Source organism: Fundulus heteroclitus, chromosome 10 (genome assembly GCF_011125445.2).
Source record: "Fundulus heteroclitus isolate FHET01 chromosome 10, MU-UCD_Fhet_4.1, whole genome shotgun sequence".
In the NCBI taxonomy this organism is placed as follows: Eukaryota; Metazoa; Chordata; class Actinopteri; order Cyprinodontiformes; family Fundulidae; genus Fundulus; species Fundulus heteroclitus.
In genome coordinates, this window is record NC_046370.1 from 23,937,090 (window position 1) to 23,952,739 (window position 15,650).

Here is a 15,650-nt window from a genome sequence, read left to right on the forward strand (position 1 = left end):
TTTACGGTGCAATAACCGGTGATAACTGCTGAAAGTAGATTACATGGTGCAGATCACCATTTTATCAGACATTGGTTCGAAGATGAGCTTTTACACGTGGATAACATTGCAGAACCCCAACCCATAACCGTACTTTAATGCTTATTAATTTTTTTCTTCTCTGTATTTGTCAAACTAAGGATGAATCACGTTGCAAACGAAGGACCTGGAGTTACTAAACAGTTCCTAAACAGTCTCTTTCATTCAGGGTACTAAGCGCCTGCCCAGTTGCAAGCAAATGTAAGACTGAGATGACCTGGAAATTTAAAACCTTTTTCCAGGCTTAAACTCTATGAATATGGATAGAAACAGCAAGCAAAATATTCAAAGAAATTATTGTTGTTGGTGTGAAAGCTCAGAATTAGATTGTGTGTGTGTGTGTGTGAGAGAGAGAGAGAGAGAGAAGAGAGGAGAGAGAGAGAGAGAGAGAGAGAGAGAGAGAGAGAGAGAGAGAGAGAGGAGAGAGAGAGCGAATAATGAACAAACTTATGACTTTATTGAAATGTAATTTTTATTATTTATATGTTTATGCATAATACCGTGTCTATCTTTGCTTAAGAGGCAAAAAATATATCCGGGCATGAAACAGGTATTTATTTACAACATTGTTTACACACTGTGTAAACATCAGGGCGTCATGATTAGTCATTTAGCCATTATAGTCCAGAGTTTAACATTTGGCACCAGGATGTTTTCATTCCAATTCTAAAAAGTGCTTGAAAAATAGAAAAAAAAAAAAAATTTTGTACAAGCAGTATTTATCATTAGTGTCATTTACTGCAAAATTGCATATTAAAAATGCCCAAACAGGCTATTACACTTTCAGAAAAAAAGGATAAATATGCGATTAATTTGCGATTAATCTCGAGTTAACTATCGACATATGTGATTAATCGGGATTAAAATTTTTAATCATTTGACAGCACTATATATATATAATATATATATATAGATATATAATATATATGATATATATATATAGATATTATATATATATATCTATATTATAATGTCAAACCATTAAAAATTTGAATGGCAATGGCAATCAATCGCATAATTTCAATATTTAACTCGATAAATCACAAATTATTGCATATTTTATCTTTTTATCTCTGAAAGCATAAAAGCTATTTGGGCATTTTAATATGCAATTTGCAATAGATACACATGCTTGTACAAAAAAAAAAAAATGTTTTTTTATTTTCAAGCACTTTTTATAATTGGAATGGAAACATCCTGGTGCCATTAAAATGTTAAACTCTGCTAAATTGTTAATCATAAATCCCAGATGTTTACTCAATTGTTAACAAATGTGTATCTGCGCCGCATAATCTACTTTCAGCATATATCACCGGTTACTGCAACCGTAAACTGCAGAAAATACAGGCAGTGTTGCCTGTATTTTCTGCAATACAGAAAATACAGGCAAAAAAAAAGTGCCCAAAAAAACTGTAATCCGCCACTCATGAATTTACAAGTGACTTTAAAATACACGAAGCCCCAAGTAGCACGAAAAAAGTGGACTTGGCAACAGTGAACGCTGGTCTGTTATGCTACAGTCTCTAGCATTCTCGGAACTACGGAAAGCGCCGAGGGTAAAAAAGAAACACAGTCCGGAGAGCGCTGCGGGGATAAAAACATTAACGCTATTAATGCGCGTCAAAAAAAATGTCGGCATTATGGTCTAACAAAGTTAACCTTTTATAACGCCTTAAAAACTGACAGCCATAATATATATATATATATATATATATATAATATTATATTATATATAATATATATATATATATATATCCTTCGTATTATTCCTAAACAGTTTTATATCAGTTATGTGTTTTCCTTTTGTCATGCCCTCCCCTTTCAACCTTTCATCAATACTACTCATAAGCAGGCCGAAAAGTACAATGTTTTTCTTCGTGAAAACAACAGGATGATTAAGAACGATTAAGAAACATGCTGCCAAAGTGTGACATAGCCATGCGGACCATAAACCTCCTCCTTATAGTCCTCTGAAGTCAAGGAATTTACAAGCCCAACAGATGGGTGGGCATTTACATCCAAATCATGTCCGGAGCAGATTTATCCCAAGAAAAGCCATTAAAGTGCACCGATTTTCCTCCGACTTCCAACTCTAAAGGTCAAACTGAAGCTGGAAGAGCCTCAATCAGCTAGGAAATGTTTCTTTGTTACAAACCTTTTAGCTTTCTCGCTAAAAGTCAAAGTAATTACGGACAACTTGGTCATGAAGATATTAAAGATGTGTCTGTGGGTTGGTAACACCACTATAATTAAAGGCCTCCTGAAAAAGGAAGAAGTCAGTGTAGAATTATGTTTATCTGTGTTTATTCTGAAAGAAAAAGCTCTTCTCAAACCATGTAAAGTAAGCTGTGGAAACATTTGAAGAATTTAGATTTATGTACAGTAAATATTTGCAGAGATTTCCAACAGTAAAACACACTATAATCATGTTTTACATAGTTTATGTATTTATAATGTATTCATTTATCCTTAGTTTAGAGCCTTTAAAAAAAAAAACCTGAATACAAAAATATGCATAAAACCTTTCCTTCACTGCCCTTGGTAAAACAGAAAACACAGTAAACTGAAAATTCAAAGTAGATCTGGTTTAGACTCTAAATAACACTGGCATTCACTGTCATAAAATATTCTTCCATCATTTTATGAAAACTGAAATTTAAATAACCATAATTTTCCTTCAATAAAAGTCAGACTAAACAAAGCTTTTCAATCATAAAAGCATCGTGACTATAATGACAATTTATCTCGTCTTCACTTTTGTTGCGTTTCTCTGACATGTGACACTAAGAATGTGTCTCCTGCTGACAAACCTGAACTCAACTTCACTCCTCTGTTGACGCTGAGGAAAATCCAGTGGAAAAAAATTATGTTGTAATTCACACTCAAGTGTAAGAAAGTTTAGGCAGCCAGAAAGAAAGGCAAAATTAAAAAATTAAAATGAAACTGCAGGTGTTTAAAGTTCATGTGATTCCATCGCAACAACCGGAATACCAGATCTAATAAATGAAAAAGTTGGATTTGCAGACACATTGACATTTTCCTCTTCGTCAGATGTGGGGGGGGGGGGGGGGGGGGGGGGGAATATAATGCATTCATAATGCATTCATACAGCCGTTGCCATCCTTCCCAGGAATACTGGCAGATCAGCACCTGGGTCAGATTTGAGATCTGAGCAACTCTGTTTGATAGATCAAAGATGGGAGGATAGCATATAATTAAAAAGCTGTCTAGAAGTCTAACCAAGAGATTTAATTGAAAAAGGATGGTTGTTATGCAATTCTCATTTCGTCTCGAGTTGATTTATTATAAATGAGAATTATTTCATTGTGTAAAGCAGTTTCTGAAGAAGTTTAAAAACAGTATATAATTTTATGTATATATAGTTAGATATATTATATATATATAGATCTATATATATATATATATATATATATATATAGTATTATGCTTGAACGTGCTTTCAAATTATTTAATTTCTAAACAAACAAACTGTTTTTCAAGCATAATTTCTAAATAGTGCTGTAGGACCTGAAATTGGTGATTATACAAACATGTAAAATGTCAAACTTCCTGACTAAAATATTACAGGAAAGGTTGCGGATGCTTGAGATGCATTGAGGTTTGGAACACGGGAACCTCTATTAACACGGATTAAAGGAATTTTACCATGACCGAGCTTCCAGTCAAACAATACACTTTGTTAGCTTGTTTGCTGCAAAAGGACTTTTAACCAATATAGAATAGGATGGATGGAACAGAACACAAATATCCTCAATTGTGACAGGCAGGTGGAAGGCTCCAAATGCACATAAAGATAATCAATAAAAATGAAAAAGAAGAAAATAAGATTAAGACTCTACAGTATGCTCAAATAAAACACAAATTGTTCAGGTGAAAGAAGGTGAAATTCAGCAAACCTTTCACAGATTACCTGATTGCCAGGTATCACAAAACTATTTAAACAATATTGCAAGTCATTTAGTTCACAATTTGAATTAGAAGTTTAGAACTAACTAAAAGGCCCGACTTTAATTAAATAAGTTGACTCAAGCTGAATGTGCATTTTTTCTTTAAGAACACAACACATTAAATAGTCTACAAACTGATGACAAAATAGTTTTTTCTTTAAGTAATTCAAAAAGTAGCTCACGATGCATTCCATATTACGGTAGATGTTATTTTGAAACAAAACCTGAAAACAAGCCAGCCTCATTAGTGAGGAGCCTCTGGGGTAGCAAGCTATAGCATTTAATGTTTACCGTTGCATGTCAACAGAAAAACAGATCCATCCAGTTTGAACAAAACAGTAATCCATACAGGCCATTTGTCAAACCAAAGTTGGATTCAAACACCAGCAAAGCTGCCCCCCAACAATAAAGAAACCAAAACAGGTCCTTGTTTAAATTAGATTTGCATCAAAACAGCCTAAACAAAATACAGAAAAACTAAAGAGCTTCTGATAATGTGAAAATAAGTAACCAGTGAAATAGTCATGCTCACCTGGCAGATGAGATTAACGTCACGCCCATCCCTCCCTGCTAGTTCATGTATTCGTGCACACACATCATTATAGGTGAATAGAGAAAAATAAACTGACCAGTTAGTCACATTTTATATGATATTTAGATATTTATATGGCGAGCCAAATGGGTTACATGTGATAACTTTGACACCACAACTACGGTCAGTTTGCACACCTTACATTGTCCTTTGTCATGCACTTATTTTAACATCTTGCCCCTGGACGTTTCCCTCTCCGTCTGATTTATAGCCTCCTGAATCCTTTGTTTTGTGCCAGTTGTGTGACCATCCATAGAACAGAACTTTATTTCCTGCTCAATCATGTCACAAATGTGTACATAAAGATGCTGACATGGCGCCTCAAGATTGAAACATTGATTTTATCTTCATGAGAACGGCATTTTAATACCAAAAGTATTCACCTGCCTAACAACTCTTGCATTTGTTTCCTGGTAATTCTATAAGCAAGCAGGCTGAGTGTAATGGCTGTAACTTAATTTAACTGACTTTTGGCACTTAACAAAAAGCAACAAAATCATAGGTGGGCACCCTCTTCTGGATGAGAGAGGTAAAATCTGATATATTCCTATTGTGATCGCCTGAACCCAACTTCAAGCTTTTAAAGAGAAACAGAGAATAAAACACACAGTTACAAAACCATATTATAGTAATGTTTCCCCCCTCAATCGTTCCAAATTATTCACCAAGGCAGCTTTGATCTGGATTTCATGTACATCAAGGATAGCCTGGAGAGTTAAGAGTTTTGTCCTTTCTTTCCTACAACATGTTTTAAATAAATCCCATAAATATGACTGAATCTATAAAAGTTATCTCAGGACAAATCTGATCTGAGAGAACTGTGGGAAATGGTTGTTACGACTGTAACACTCATATTCCCTGGAATCAAACTGGAAGTTAAGAGAGGGACCGAGAGGGGAAACACTGGAAAAAGGAAGAAAGGGAATGTTAACATTGTGTATTCATTAAGAAGGGGTTATGAAAGAAAAAAAAGGGGGAGAAATGTGCTGAGGGGAGAAAGAGAAGAGAAAAGTCCATCAAAAGCAGCTAGGAAATGTGCAATAAGAAGACGAGAGGAGTTTAAAGAGAAGTAGAACGGTCGGGAGGAAGAAGAGAGTCTGATATCAGTGAATGATGACAGAAATACTCTCACCAACACGGCAAGGTGTGAAGACACCCGACCACGCGTGCGTCTGTGTGTGTTTTTGTCTGGTGTTAATTTCCCTACGTGGATTCGCACGCACTTAATAACGATGCACATGGTCAGTGACAGCTGACTGTGATTCATGTAGAGGTGCCAACACAGAGTGGAACAGGTGGACGGGCCAAAACCTTTCACCGACAGCACCAGCAGTATTGCCGAGTGAAAGAACAGGATGAACTCTAACCTGGGTCCATTCATTTGCATTGCTGCTAAGAGCAACATCAGTTTTGCACTGCACTGCACCGAGCAATGAGCAATGAGCAATGGGCAAGTGCAACGGATCTCTCGCCTAGGTGTGGAGGTGTGAGCAACGTCGTGGAGTTTGTGCTGCACTCAGGCAAAACTTAAAATCTGTGTGCTTTGATATATCTTTGCACTGCCAGTAGTAACAAAATGTCTATTAAAGTGCTCCAGACCAAGTAGAAAGCAGCCAGTCAACAGAGCTCTTTCACAGGTACCACACACAGCTTTCTCACTTATCATGGTTTTGTCTCCCTTATTTTTTTTCTTACTTTGCTTTTCAGATAAAAATATAGCCATTATCTACTTGTTATTTGAAAAAAAACACTGCCTTCTTTGTGTAGTACTCTGCAATGGATAAACAGAACGCAGCACCATCAGTACATTTTGTTCGGCTCCATTTGGGTTCTCTGCACAATCCTGGTGTAAAGGATCCACTCCAAATACTCTTTTCAGGGTGGAATCCTTACATACATCTGTCTGTGAAGCGATTGTTTACATCCTACTCTTATGTTAAGCTAGCTTTTTTGTTAATCACCTGTCCTTATTTATTGGGCCTCTTTTCCTCAAGTTTTCTGCTCATTATCTTCCATCTCCCTATTGCAGTTAATGGCCATTTCTCTATATGCAGGCTTGTCTGTAGCCTGTGAGATGTGAAACGTCATAAACGGTGGACCAGGTACTATTCTAGTCCTAAGTTGGCCTCAAAGCAAGTATGGCCAAAGTGCCCACATGTGTTTTTACGCTGCCCCCTGTCGTTCTGGATGTAGCCATGCATCCTTCTAGGGACTAGGGCAACAGAGATAGTCCGCAATATATTGTGCCACCAGCAGTGGTAAATGGAGAAGGTGAGCGCAGGAATGATTAGTTTTTATACCGCTACCGATTTGTTACAAAAAGTAGTTTTAAGATGTTTTCCGCTGAGACAGTAGACCTTAAAACTTCAACTATGTGCAGTCAGTTCATGAATGAGCCTACTTTTCCATGTGCTTTGGACTTTTTGGACAGGGGGGTGTAGCGTGGCTAATAGGGAGATACCTTACAGCCTTAAACATAGAACATACACATTTGCCTAAGATTAGCTTTTCATGCAAACTAAATTTAGTGGGATGTGATTGTGAACTATTTTGAAGTTTTCCATTTTTCATTGTTTTTTTACAGGCGGCTTGGCAGGAGGAGAGACCACAGTCCCAGGTTTAAAGGCACTTTCCCAAAAGCTCCAAGGGATCCCCTTCACCCTCGTTTCTTGCCATTGTCTCCTCTATTGTTTCCTTATCTTCTTTTACCTTTTAAAATAATTTTTATATTTGCTTATGATTGGACAGTCAAGGTATCAATTCATTGTACTTGCCAGCTAACTGTTTCTGATTTTGGTATTCTGATAAATAACTTTCCAATGAAAACACGTTGACAGTAATAAATGAAAACTAGGTTTGTTAATCTGTGTTTAGTAGCTAGTGTAAATGAATCAGGAGTTGTAAATTCACAACAGGTTGGATCTACAGAAACAACTACTTTGATAGCAATGCCAAAAACCATACAAGCAACGGCAAAGTATTATGAAGTGTACCAAAGGTTCTGGGGAAGTCCTGGTGCTGTTATAGATACCGGTGGTAGACAAACCAAATTTCAGATGATGACTTTTTACTTGCTGGTGACAGATTGTAACATTAGCACTGCAGCAACATGATCAGTGTTGGAAATGTAAACATTTTAATGCGGTGTGATTAAATATCTCCACTGAAAAAAAAATCCACATTTAGACTGAAATCTAAAGGAGTCAGAAAGGACAATAAACCCAGAATGGCTCTAAATAAAAGGAAGATTTTGTGTGCTCGTGGTGCTAAAGGCCCTGTAGGTAGGTGTGTGTGTGTCAGAGTGTGTGTGTGTGAGAGAGAGAGAGAGAGAGAGAGAGAGAGAGAGAGAGAGAGAGAGAGAGAGAGAGAGAGAGAGAGAGAGAGAGAGAGAGAGAGAGAGAGTTTGTGGGTGTGAAAGCTTGGCAAAGCTCTTAACAGGTTTTCATGACATTACTAAGGAGTGCAACTTTCATTGAGCCTGATCTCACCCTCCCACACCGACATGTCCTGGTGCTAATGAATGTCTCGGCTTGGAAACACACACACCCACAGAAGTCGATTGTTTCTGTGCTAAAGCCTCCCACTTTGTAGTAGACACTTGCATCCAGGGCATTAACACTATTAGAAAAGGTGTATGTGCTAAAAGCTTCTATGTGCACACACAGACAAAACATCAGAGGTGGCGGGTGAAGGATTTTAGTCATCCTAAAGTAAAATAAAAAATAAAAAAAGATTCCACCATGATGCATTGATTAAAATAAAATTAATTTCAAAAGATTTCCGATTTAGCAATTGCTGTTAAATAACTGCTTCCTGTCCTTCACAGTCCTGCATCATGAAACAACCTGTTTGCATTGTACTAAAAAATACATATCAATACTTCAACAAAGCTACTAGTGCCTGCTTGAGCAATGAAAAGAGCTGTGCATTGTGTGTGTAATGCTAATGTTGGAATCCTAGCTAATGATATGACATGAAATGCTCTTCAGTAAATAGTTTGAGATTTTCTGAGGTGAGTTTAGTGAAATTATTACCACTAATCATGTTATCCTGACCTTGTTGCAAAGTCATTAAACCTTTGGAGTGGTGGAAGCTAGCTAGACACACTCCCAATACCTCATCATCTGATTCAGTGGATCAGCTAATTATGAGTCTTCCAGTGTAGCAGTCTTGGGCAAAATTGGGAAGTTCCCTCCATTTATGACAGAGCTTAACTGAACAAGGGAGTCACAACTGAACTGGTAATTTGATTCAATTCAAACATCCTTTATTAATTAAAACAAATTCTGTCGTATACCAAATTATCCTAGATCTGTTTTAGTCGTCGATACTAAGGCAGATCTGAAGGAAACTCTCCCTGAATGCTCCATCATTTTATTTTTGTTTAATAAAGAAAATGTCTTTGTACCATCATCTCTAGAGGCTCCAGAACAGTCCCCAGAACAGAACCAGCCTTATTTATCAGCTTGTTTATCTTTAAGTCACTGGCTCTGTTGGTGCTACAACCAACAGATAAAGGCAGAAGATATTGTACTCTCTACAACAGACACATAGAATATATGCATCATCTTACCAGTGACACCGAAGGACCTATGCTTCTTCAAGAATTAAAGCCTGCCCAGATCCTTCAATTAAACAGTTTCACTCTGTAGAAATCACCATTAACATGTTGCCTGCTTTGTCTAGAGGACAACAGAGTTGTTGAAGCAGGTGTATGATGGCATTTTCAATGCAAAATGGTGATAATCAAAGGTACAGGGGGGGCTGATATATTCGCTTGCTGACCTAGGTGAGCGTGAATGAGTTTTTCCAGCACATTTATGATGTGGGATATCAGGTTGCCAGGGCAACAGGTCCATAGAGGACTGATCAATGAGCTTTATTAGGTATTGAAACAAGGTTGGGCGTCTTCCACAGAACTAAAACCTACCCCTGGCCAGGCTAAGGTTGAAGAGGTGCTGCAGAGTATCAGAGTTACTCCACACAGGCCTTCAGGACTTTATGGCTACACCATCTGGGGGGAAAACCTATTTCTAGTCCAGCGTGTCCAACTGCCTCTTCAACTGACTTTTAGAGACAGACAGGCAGGAATGGGAAAATGAAAAGTGCACCTGAATCTCCTGATTTGCTTGAAGACAAGGGTGTGCAAGTAAAATAATCCATGGCCAAGTTAGAAGATAGAACATTTGAGGTGTGTCAGGAAAGCTGCGGGTAAAGGAAGGGTGGGATGTCTGTTTGGCTGTGGGTGGGAGAAGATGTGCACAACTTGTTCCTGATCCCCAAACCACAAATCTCTTTTATAGTTCTGCTGGAGACAGTTTCTTCCTGTTCGCCTCCTTGACGTCTCTAATCTTGACTTTAAACTGCCTATTGCATAGCTGCTATAGGCCATTATAAAGGCTGATACAACACCAACAACAATAACAGCAGTCTATTATGAAATTGTATATTGTTATAATCTGCTAAGATTGCATTGTGTTCCACTAATGTAAACATGTTCACCATGCTTTGTTCTGCATCACAAGAGTAATCTTAAAACGTCAGTATTGTAGTTTTAGCTGGCTAGCATTCACCATTTCATGGACTTATTTATTTCTAAACAGTCGCATTAACATTACGTCTATTATACCAATGGTAACGGAGAACTATTACTGATAAATTCAAAGAACTTCTCTTAAAAAGATTCAAACTAACCTTTTTTTAGGACACACACTATTGATAGCCAACATGCTAATGTTAGCATTTTAGCCGATGCATAGCCTGTTAACAGCAAATTGTTTGTTGTGAGCATGATATCCAACTGCAATATAATAAATAATGTTTCCAATCAACAGAAACATGCTAATGCTCTTTACAGATATCATGGACCAAATGAAACCCTTGCTTTTATGGGAGATTGGAAAGTTTCAAAACTAGTAAGGTTTGGCTGAGAGAGAGCAGCTCTGTCTGCTAACTTTTTTATTTCCAAGTTTATCTTTCTTCCACACTTTCTCATGACTTATTTATAGCAAAAGATATGGGTTATTTATAGGTTATGAAGCCCAAACACTATGTATTTTGTGCCTGACTAAGCACCAACACCTGTTTCACAGCAAGTTTTGGGCAACATTAACATTTATTCAGGAATGTATTAATCTGGAAAATGTGATTGCTTCAGTCCTTTTTTTCTCTTTTACAGTGTTGCACAGAGATAGTACAGTACAACAAAAGATGTATAATTGTGGTAGCTTATAAAGGTTGAGGAACGAGTTAAAGGTTTGTAGTGAGTTTTGACAATGCAAAGTAGTTAAAAATAGTACACATTTACAAAGTAAATAAGCACTGATTTCTGGGGCTGTGGGTGAACAAAAGGGCATCTGGGGTGGCAACAAGACTTCACTGCTCCTTTATACAGTAGCAGGAATTATCTTCCCATGATGCATTGCCCTGTGATGTTGGTTACCAAGCTTTATACAGCTGCACTGGAGATTCACATTATTTTTACTTTTCTTTGTACAGGGGGAAAAAATCTCTGTCTGAGGCACTTTTCTGAAAGCATTTCTACTCTGGTAAGGCCTTCAGCTGTGACCCTAATTATTCTTCTCCACAGACTCTGGTCAGTTAAACCCTTCACTCTTCCATGCTGATCATTAAAAAAAAAACGCACTGAGACAACTTTTGAGGAGGACAATACTGCCAAATTCAGAAATAATGGAACTAATTTCTGTAGGAGCAGCTTCCTTCGTGTGATTACTGCTGGGATTGACATATGACTGAGTGCAAAACACAGTGCAGTTTTAAAAGGCGTAAGGATAAAACGCCAAGGCTTGAAAGGAGGGTCATTTTTGGGTGACATTTTAGCTATTAAAATCTGACTCCTCTCTGTGAAAAGAAATTTCAATCTAAAGTTTATGTTGTGTAAAATGTTACAGTTTCCTCATATGCTATTTCTATAGTCATGTAAAAAGGACACATCCACACATGATTTGCAGTTTTTAGAATTAGCTTTTCTTTTCCCTCATTGTTGTAGATATGCTACAGTTTTTTGGGTGATTGTCCTGTTGATGACCCAATTTAGACGTCTTTTTACATATGACTCTAGAGTACTTTGGTACAGAGAAGAGGTCTTGGTCAACTCAATGACTTCAAGGCACCTTGGCGCTGTTGCTGCAAACTGGATAGTTGTTATGAGGCATTTTTACTGACAAGCCGAGTATGTCTCTAGGCATTGTCTGAAATAAATTGTTCCAGAAATTTCATATGCCAATCAGATGCATCTCTAAAAAATCCTGTTCCAATATTATTTTTTAAAGAGCAGAGGGTCTCCCTTCAACCCATCCAAATAAGCGCCTGTTTTTATTCAAATTCAAAAATACTTTATTATCCCAAAGGGCAATTCAATTTGGTAGTATCATCAACATGCTGTGCAGTGCACCGAGAGTCAAGGACATTGTTTTAGGCTACTAAACACTTCAGTTTTATTAAAATACTATAGATAAACATTGAATTGAACACCACAGGGTTGTAATACAAAAAAAAAAAACACCTCAATTTCCATCCTAAACGTATGCAGGCCGTTACCCCAATTTCAAAATTCTTGTTTAAAACATTCAAGAATAGGGTTAGAGGTCAGCAAACAAGTCCAACACAGGAACCTATCTTGTGTATTCGTTTTTATGTTTCGGTCGGTCATTTAAACAAAATAATACATGTTTGGATCCTTTCATCTGGAATCTTATGAAGTCACCAGGTAATTACGATAAGAAGAGATTGTTAGACATATCAAAAATAATTCATTACTTAGACCACACCAGTGTAAAAAAAAAGGAAAGCAAACAGCTTGTCAGCTTATAAACCACATGCAAACCTGTGTTTCAGCCTGTGTTGTGTTTATAAATTTAGAGAGTTCATTAGCCTTTAAATATAAATCAACATGTCAGAGCTAAACAGCTACTGTTCCCACACTGCAGTATTCCTGGACTCCTACAAAACCAGTGTAAATAATTAAAAGCCTTCACATACTTCAGTTTGATCCACAGACAGAAGTTCCACTGAAAAATGAAATGGGTCATAAATGTTGAGCAAAACACAGCAGCTCATTTGCAAAAGCTTCTGGAAAGGTGTCTGTGGCAAAATCAGCTCCATCTGTCACTGCAGGTGGCCTCTCTCCCCCCCACGCGCACACACACACACACACACACACACACACACACACACACACACACACACACACACACACACACACAGGGCAGGTGAACAAATGACCACTGATCCGAGATAAGCAAAGCAGAAAGAACATGGATGGATATGCTAGACAAACAGCAATTTTTCATGTACACTCTCTTGATCTCTTCAAACACTCATTTGTTCGCCGCAGAGAGCTTCTGTTCCCACCACTTGCACTCACCTATGGTTCATTAATGCACTTTTTTGTGCATGTACACTTGTGTTTCCTTGTTATAGATTTATCCTTCTACACTTGTCCATTTAAATCACCCAAAGTTCTCTTTTCAGACTTTCAGGTGTTCTCACTAAAAAAAAATCCATGGGCTCTTAACCATTGCCTTGCACATATACCAAGGTTCCCAGTATCACCTCTGAAGGTTGTACATTTAAGGCGTCTGTGTAAGAAGCTCTAACTTGTCATGATTTAGGGTTTTTGTTTTGTTATGTCCGGACTTTTCTGCAATTTGCCCTGTCTTCTTCTTCTTCTTTCCTTTTATTGGCGGATCGCAAACAACTTATAGGTGCATACCGCCACCTACTGTACATGAGTGTGTAGCTCTATGGTTCCACCTACTATATTCTATTTTTTAAGTTTGTGTTATGTGAAACAATGCTTTATTAATGACCATATTTTCCTCTCTATCTCCATCTCGCCCTAATAATTTGCCCTGTCACCTCTCAGCCATCAGCCTCTATTCAATCAGCTTAGTCATCTCCCTGCCACCACTCACAACCAGATCAGCTCCACCTGCTGCAATCAATTAGTCAACTCTGCTCACCTGTTCATCTGGCTACTTATACCCGCTTCATTCATCCGCTCACTGCCAGAATGTCTTGTCTGGCATTATATGCACTGCATCTGCCAGTTGCACTTTTCTACTTCGTTTGTGTTTCAGCCCTCACTGATGAAAGCTGCCAGTGTCTGCGTGCTGCACAAGTCTGAATTGTTTCCCTGTAAGTTCCAGCCGCTGGCTCTGCCAATCCGGATGGGTCCGCATCACCTGTTCTGGTCAACCCCTGCCTTCATCACGGTTTGGCCTGGCACTGCCTGAAACCCCTGGTCAGTCTGGTTCTGATTGCCTGCCTCTTCCCTATAACTCACCTTTTTCAATAAACCTTTTCAAAACGTACTTTGTGTCCTGCTGAATATCGGGTTCCCACAACTATTCTCAACACTAGCCATTCCCTAAATCAACACCAGAAAAAGTCTGATTGAATGTTGACTCGTATTATCCAGCTCAAAAGTGCTTGTAGTCATTTGGAAACAATTACTATCCCAAGAAATCCAGTTAAAATTATTTTGAAAATCAATTTCTCATTTTTTACTTCAAAGAAGTAAGCCTCAAAAACCAACAAGCAGATACACAATTTGTTAAGCATGTTAGTCTTAAACTAAGATTTCTATTACAGTATCAGCTAAAAGTAAGCAAACAAGTAAATTAAACAAAATAAAAAAGAAGACAGAACTATATGTTAAAAACTGTGGGAATGAATTCCAAGGGAAAGTAAACTACGGGGAACGAATGCAAAGGAGTATTTATCTGAGAAGAGCACTCATCTATGAATAACAGACACTACATTTTGAAGATATTTCAATATATCAAAAAGATGGGTCAAAAACTATTTAGGAAATACAGCACTTCATTACATAGTTAATTATGAATAATAATGAAAGAGCAACTTATTTCTGTTTCTCCTTTTAAGCTTTTACAGTGTTAGTCCTGCAAATAAATCAGGGTTTGGCTCTTTTTCCTGAAAGAGAACCAGTAAGTTTTACATTTCTATCATTATCTCATAAACTGGCTCCATCATTTTTTAATTTCAGTTTCCTAATACTTGCCCAACTACGGCTTAGACCGTTAAAGGCTGTTTCTCAACTTTAAGCAGCTCTTTTCAATTTGTTTTACATTTCCTATAAATAAGATTTTTATCACAATGAAACAGTTCTAACAGTTTATATATATATATATATATATATATATATATATATATATATATATATATATATATATATATATATATATATATATATATATATATGTATATATATATATATATATATATATATATATATATATATATATATATATATGCACTGCTCAGCCTTGAACATGGCAGCATAATAACCTTTTGTGATACGGATTGCAAGGCAAAGAATTACACCCAGAAGACTGCAGATATTTGTTTTTGGGAACAAACTGTGAGCTATGAGAGAATATAAATTCTGCTGTCCAAACACATGAGAGGGTGTAGTGATACATGAGCTGTAAAAACGGGAAGAATGAGCTGACTGATACGCACACCCAAAATCTGGGTGACCCAGACTGTTATGTTGTGTCATTTGTGGTAGTTTTGGGTATTATGCGAAATTTGTGTTTTAGATTTTTTTATTTTTTTATTTTTTCTGTTGTCTCCATGTTTTGATACGTATTTTAATTTACAAGTTTTTTCATCCTCGGATTCTAATGTAAACGAACAGCAGGGATCAACTGGAGAAGAGGTATTTCCAGTGTGCTCCTAAATTTTGCCCTTCATAACTACAAATCAGGAATGGGACTGAGAATGAGAACTGTTTTACATTTTTTTAATCGAGTAATGTAGTGTATGAAAAAAAAAAAACATCTACAGGTTAACAGCTGTGCCCCCAGGTTGTTAAGAGCACAGAATGACAGCACAGTTTGTTAGTTTTGTGTGCTTGTGGGGCCACATGTCATCTCCCCCGTTGTCCTTTAATGTTCATTCCAAAAGGAACGGGATATGCAGATATGTATGCAGCATATTTGGCTGCTTAACATGGATTTGTGGTG

At 37.3% G+C, this 15,650-nt stretch overlaps 1 protein-coding gene across 1 annotated transcript in view; it reads right to left on the reverse strand.

Moving 5' to 3' along the window:
• LOC105939594 (glutamate receptor, ionotropic, delta 1a) overlaps nt 1-15,650 on the reverse strand; it is a 332,951-nt gene that overhangs the window by 236,937 nt on the left and 80,364 nt on the right. The gene's annotated exons all lie outside the window — the stretch shown is intronic.